We start from the raw sequence: 6912 nt of genomic DNA, 5'->3' as shown, positions 1-6912 counted from the left end.
AGGGCTAGCACAAATGACTCCATTCTGTTGTTGACGTTAAGATGAGGCCTCACTGTGAATGCTCTGTTAACCTTATACTCATAATCCTCCTGATTAAATGCCCAAGTAACGATTGTGAGCTGCCATGTGGGTGCTGGGAACTGAACCCAGGTCCACTGGAAGAGCAGCCAGTGCTCAAACTTTTGAGTGGTCTCTCCATCCCTATTCTATGTTCCCACTTAAATTAAGTACAGTGGCATATGTGTGCAATATCTGATTTTAGGAGTCTGAGGTTAGAAGGTCATGAGCTTGAGGCTGCGTAGCAAATTGAATGTCAGTCTGAGCTATATAATGAGAGACATTGCCTCAGAAACAGAGCAAAACAAAATTTCCTAATATTTAATTAGCACAATAATTAGACTGACTTTATTTTCAACCCCAATGGTGAATACAGCAGGGCAAATATTTACCTTAGCAGTAAAAATAAATATATCAGTTTCATAAGCAAGAGGCCAGCCTGGGCCACAGAGCAAGAGGCCACTGCAAATAAAAGAGGAGGAAAAGGAAACCCATAGATGTGACCCTTGACCTTTGCCTCACAGTTCCTTTTTTAGCCCAATTCTACCCCATTGCTTTTGTCTTTCAATGTCAAGTCCATTTGTGCTCTTTCTGCCACAGCAGATGATAGACCAGCTCATTCATCAAGTTGTTTTCAGGGAGATGGTTTTCCCTTCACTGTGGCTATTTCCTCGTTGTGCTTTCCCAGCGTTGATGGATTTTTATAGCACAAGCAAAGGGACTATGAAGTTATGTAAGACACTACCTTGGTACTCAAACATCAGGTACAAACTTCTAATACTAAATATTTTCCAAGAACTACAGAGAAACAATTCTATGTGGTCAGCCATGACTTCAGGTTTAACAAAAGAGGCTAGAGAGAAGGAAACTAGAGCATGGGAGACCATCAGACAAAAAGTTATCTCTGACTAGAGACTATGGATTGGTTGCTGTGTGTAAGAAGGGATGTCCTGAGAGCCGTGTCCTTTCATCTACATTGATTACTAGTCTTATGTTCCCATTATTTTAGCAAATCATCAGTTTTCTGATTTCAGTATTTTCAAGTTTAATGATATCATCACTTTTTGTCAATACTAATACATAAATGATGTGATTTATATAACTGGACACTATCACAATTTTTCTTTTTAGTTTTATGTTTCATTCCTACCTCAATACCAAATAGAAGTGTAAACATTTCACTCATAATAATACTCATAACTTAAACTTGCTAAAACAAAAATCAAAACCATGTTAGATAAATTCCCTTTAGGCAGGGAGTGCGGCCATAATTCCCACACTACCATACCAGAGTAGGAAGACTGCCAGTCTGAAGCTAATGTGTGCCACACAATATGTTTGAAGGCAGCTTGCACTATGCAAGAAAATCTGTCTCAAAAACATACACAAGAGTCTGAGGAGATAATGGCTCCGTGCTTAAGAATCTTTGTTGCTCTCTTGCAGAGGACCAGGGTTCGGTTCTCAGCTCCCACGTGGTGGATCACAGCTATAACACACAGTTTCATGGCCTCCAGGACTCTAGGCTCACGACATGAACGGGTGCACACACATACATGTAAACAAGAACACACACACATAAAATACCAACATAAACTTTTTTTTAGGAAACAGACAAAAATTCCCCAAATTAAAAATAATATTGGAAAAGGATTGAGTTCATTTTTAGTCAGCCTAAAACAGGAAATATAAAGAACTGACTATTTCCAGTTTGGGTAAAAATAAACAAACAAACATATCCGTTCTACAGGGAAATCTATTTTTTTCTGTTACGAGAATAGAAACTTGTTATACAGATTATTGTACATGACTCACATTATGAGTCATGTCTGTATGTTTAGTTGATGTGTTCCTCAGAAAGCAAAGATCTCATCTGTCTAAAGTAAAAAATTAATACAGTAAAACAGCAGCCAGCACTGATAGATACTTTTGCCAAAAGTTGCACACAGTCTTTGTGTGCACAAGTTACTTGTGTCCAACTTAGTTTTACCTGTTATCCTTGCATATGGATGTCACTCACCAAACACTGTGTTCTGGGATCATGTATCTGAAGTACTGTCATTTCCCTACTGAATCACCACAACACTTGAAGTCTTGAAATACAAATTCTTGAACATTATTTCCCTGCAAAGGTGTTCTGGACACTTGGAACCATTTTTTTTTTATTATTTTATTTCATTTTGTACAAATCATTTTTTTACTTACCATATAAATAATTGAATCATCTACAAATAAACACATTTTGCTTCTCTGTTTTCACATCTATGTCTTTTACTTTCTTACCTTATTGCAATGTCCATGACCCATGACTTTCATATATTTCTTAATAGAAATGAAGACAGAGTTGCCCTTATGTCCATGTTGAGGGGGAAGTTTTCAATGTTTCTTCATTGGGTCATATTATTTGTCTGTGCTTCATAAACATTTGCATTCTTTTTTTTTTCTTTTGATGATATCTGGGACTGAGAGGAAGCCTTAGTGACTTTACCTGCTCTGACAACTTGTGTCTCTTGTAAGCTTTATTTATACACAAAATTATTTCCTTAAAGACTTTAATCATTGGTTACACAGCTCGAAATCTTTTTTGGTTACATAAATATATAGGAACAAGGGGAACATTTGCATTCTTACCACTTATTCTAAGAGCCAATGAATTAATGTGAGAGATTCACCAATTTGGTCACAGTTGGAAGCCACAGAAATGATTCAGTGGACCTGTGAGATATCTTTGTGTTGTCTGGAATCTGTGGCTTATGCTTTAACTGGCATCATAGTGATGATATGTGTCTCTAGGTTACAGAAACAGCTCAAATCCAGTTGATTTCTAAAGACTGCAAATCAATTAACCAAAGTCCCTTTGGGGCAGAACTGAAGAATTTCTGCCTCATATTGACATATCCTTATTTTCAGTTCAATAATCAGAAAATTGTCAGGGGTGAAAATCACTAACAAGATAAAAGGCCAGAGATAATGTCTTTCTATTGGAGTGATTAATCTTATTCTGAATTCAGTTTTGATCTCCTTTTACTGTGCATCAAACCATGCCCACTTTGGCTGACACTATTATCCCCACACATAGGCTCCTACAAGTCAGAACGCTCTAGTCAACCCACAGGCTGCTCCTTCTAGTCAAAAGGAAACAAAACAAGTCAAAACCTATAAGGACCAGGAACTTGAAGATGTGGAGGGAAAAAAGCTAAGTGAAGACATGTTTTCACAAAAAGTACAAAATTCATCACACTATGAGTCATGCAGAGTAGCACAGTGTCATCCAGACTTGAAGCAAGGGACTCCTCTGGCACTGATCAGTTTGGGAGAGGGAGGTATAACTTTTCAGTGATGAGCTAGAACTTCCTAGTAGGGTGATGGTTCTGGCCATTCTAGAACATTCTCTGAGTATCATCATGGGTAATTGCATCACCAGTAGCACCTGGAGAATGGAGACTCCTCCTGGCAAAATGCTACAAAATTAGCTTTGCTACCAAGTCAATGGGGTCAGTGTACTGATAGTGTTCATTATTATTCAGTAGTGATCTCTGAATGAAGATACCTGGAGTTTGCATATCATCTTGGAATTAGCATTTGTCTTATCTGCTAATGACCTAATTTGGGGTAGTTTACTCAAGTATCTAAATTTGTTTCTTCTTCCATGTAATACTGAAAATAAGAGCCATTTCATGGGATTTCATATGATCAATTATTGTAATTTATATTAAGTTCTGGTATAGTATATGGTTAAAATTAGAAGCAGCACAATAAAATCCTCCTACAGATTTCATGACATTTGCAGTTAAGTATCTCTCTCTCTCTCTCTCTCTCTCTCTCTCTCTCTCTCTCTCTCTCTCTCTCTCTCTCTCTCTCCTCAAAGAAGATTCTTCCTGCAGCAGAAGATAATTGATACAAAGACCCATAAAAGCAGAGAACAACTGGCCATGGGGTGCCCAATGCCAATTGATACATCTAATGCAGCCCTTACACATCTGAGCTGACTAACACTGTGAAAGGAGGGGTGGGAAAATTGAAAGAGACAGAACCAGGACATGTGCTGCAAGCTGGTATTTTCTACCTATGACAGGGAATGGCACCCATGACATCTAGACAATATAGCTGCCTAAACAAGACCTTTATAATGACAATACCAGTTGGCATGCCAATAAAGATAAGGGAAAATCTCACAGGGGTCCACCCCTAGATGAAGAATTATAGACAATTAATAGTTGCTCAAAGGAGAATTGCACCAGCCCCCCTAATGAGTTACCCAATCTCATGCATTCAGACGAAGCACGTATATAGAAGCAACATTAAATGGACTCAGCAGGTGTGTGTGTGTGTGTGTGTGTGTGTGTGTGTGTGTGTGTGTGTGTAGCAATAATTAAAGAGTAAGACATCATGAGTGAGAGGGAGAGTGGGAGGAGGAGGGGGGAATGATCTAATTTCCTACAGTATACACATGTAGGAAATCTCAAAAATAATTTAAATAAAACTGTATTTATTTGACTAAGCTACTTATGTACCCTCTTTTACTTATGCTTGGTGTGGTATTTAGTCACAAATTTATAGACTTGGTACATTTCTGTATTTTATAATGGTTTCTTACACTGTTATGAACAAATAGTTACATGAGCTTAAAATCATAGTTGTTCTTTATTCATTTTTATTAAAAATCACTTATACTTTTGAAATTTAATTATTACATAGTTTGAAACATTTTTCCTGCCAATTAAATGTGACATTTCTGAAATAAAAATCTATTAAATAATTTAAAAGCAGTCTTCCTTTTATTGTGGTTTTTCTTCCTAAAGAACTCGAGCCTCAGGAAGCCAGGATTCCATTTGCTCCATTTTTTTTCTTATAAATTAAATCATGGCTATATAACTCAGTTATATTTTGATAATACTTCCCATTTCTTTTTGAGAGAGAAGCTTTTTAACTACTGTCAGCACGCAGCAGTCATTCGAACCCAGCTACTAATGTGGTCCTCTTCAGGACATGGTCGGGAGCTCATTCTATTTGGACAGCTACGTTTGCCTCTTCCGTGAACAGATGAACAGATAGGCACAGGTGGTGGGCAAGGGTTAGAATCCAAGTGATGGATTCTTTAGAAGACTAGTTTTAGCAAATACTCTGTTGGGCAGCTGAGCAATTCAAGATGGCAAAGAGAACCTTTGTGTTGAGGTTAAGTATTCATGTCAGTGTGCTTTTCAATAGCTTGTTTTTTTACTTTCAAACAAAATTATGGATTTCTTCCTGATCCAGGGCCATTAGATAGTCTGAAAGTCATTAATCTTCCTCCTTATAAGTTGTCCTCAACTATCTGAATTTTAGCACATGTTTTATGAGCAAGTATGGACCAGTCTTTGGACCAAAGTAGCATCATATGGGCAGTCACCCTGTGCCTTAAGTGCATCAGAAAACTCAGGAATTCCTGAGCAGAAATTTGTGCTGAAGTACTGTAATTACCTTTTAGGCTGGGTTCTAGAGTGTCGCACACTGAGGCTTGCATTATTCTGTCCTGTCTGGAAGGGAAATTTCACTGTAGAAATTTTAAAAACCTGTTCATCTGCAGGCAATTCTGTCTGAAGAAGCCATTTGCCTTTAGATGTTAGTTCTCAGACTGGCCTTTCTCCCATGCTAGGACCTCTACTTCCTGTAGACCCCACCCAGCACATAGTCTGTGCATCTGTGTGTGTGTGCCTTTTCTTTTATTTACTCTGAGGGGTTGTGCATACACCCAAGATACTGAGTACACACTTCACTTGAGCGCTGACAGAGTCTTGGAGATATTAACATAAACACACAAATGCCAGCTAATGACTCTTGTTCCCAAGATAAAGTCCTATTAATTTGCCTCCAACATACATGTTTTTTTATACAATGTATTCTGATCATGGTTTCCCATCTGTAACTCCTCCCAAATCCTCCCTACCTTCCCACCCACCCAATTCCACACCCTTTCTTTCTCTCTTTAGAAAACAAAACAAAACAAACAAATACTAAAAACCAGGCAAACAAACAATAAAAGAAACAAGAATAAAAAAAAAAAAAAAAAGAAAAGCAAAAACCAACAAACAGACACACACACCCCATAGAACACTAAATTAGAAACCATAATATGCAACCAAAAAACTAGTAAGACAAAAACAAGAAAACAAACCCATTATGAGACAAAATGCCTACAAAAATACCATTAAGATCGTTTTTTGTGTTGGCCGTCTATTACTGCTGGGAATGGAGCCCGCCCTTAATTGTGGTTAATATACAGGGTCAGACTCCATTGGAGATAACTGATTCTGTCTTTGCAAAAAGATGCCGATTGGACATAGCTTTTTAGTTATGGTCAGGTGGTCCCGCTGCCTGAGCCCCGAATCGATTGGTTCGGGACACCAAGCCTCATCTGAAGAAAACCCTGGGGCTTGAGATGTTCTTCTTTTCTGCGCATGCGCTCAGTCACAAGGCTAATTGCCCCTGTCAAGAGTTCAGCAACCAGCCGGCACCAATCAGACCCCTGGCTGAAGGAAGGCCCAGCATCTCCTGCTGGTCTGGTCCCTAACCAGAATGGTGCTTTCTTGCAGCGTTGCAAACAATGTCTGGCTAAGCGCTCCACACTTTAGTAGCTTCCCTCCTTCTAACGTCAGGGGCTTCTATTGGCCGCACTTAGTCTGTGGGGTGGACAGGGTCTCTTGTCCTCTGAAGATTCCAGATTGCGATCCTCAAGGATGTCCCCTAAGTCCATCTGGAACACACACACACACACACACACACACACACACACACACACACACACAACAAACAAACAAACAAACAAAAAAACCAAACCAAACCAAAACAAAACAAACAAACAAAAAAAAAACAGCGAAA

This window comes from Acomys russatus, chromosome 6 (assembly GCF_903995435.1).
Source record: "Acomys russatus chromosome 6, mAcoRus1.1, whole genome shotgun sequence".
Classification (NCBI taxonomy): domain Eukaryota; kingdom Metazoa; phylum Chordata; class Mammalia; order Rodentia; family Muridae; genus Acomys; species Acomys russatus.
This window is presented reverse-complemented; position numbering follows the sequence as displayed.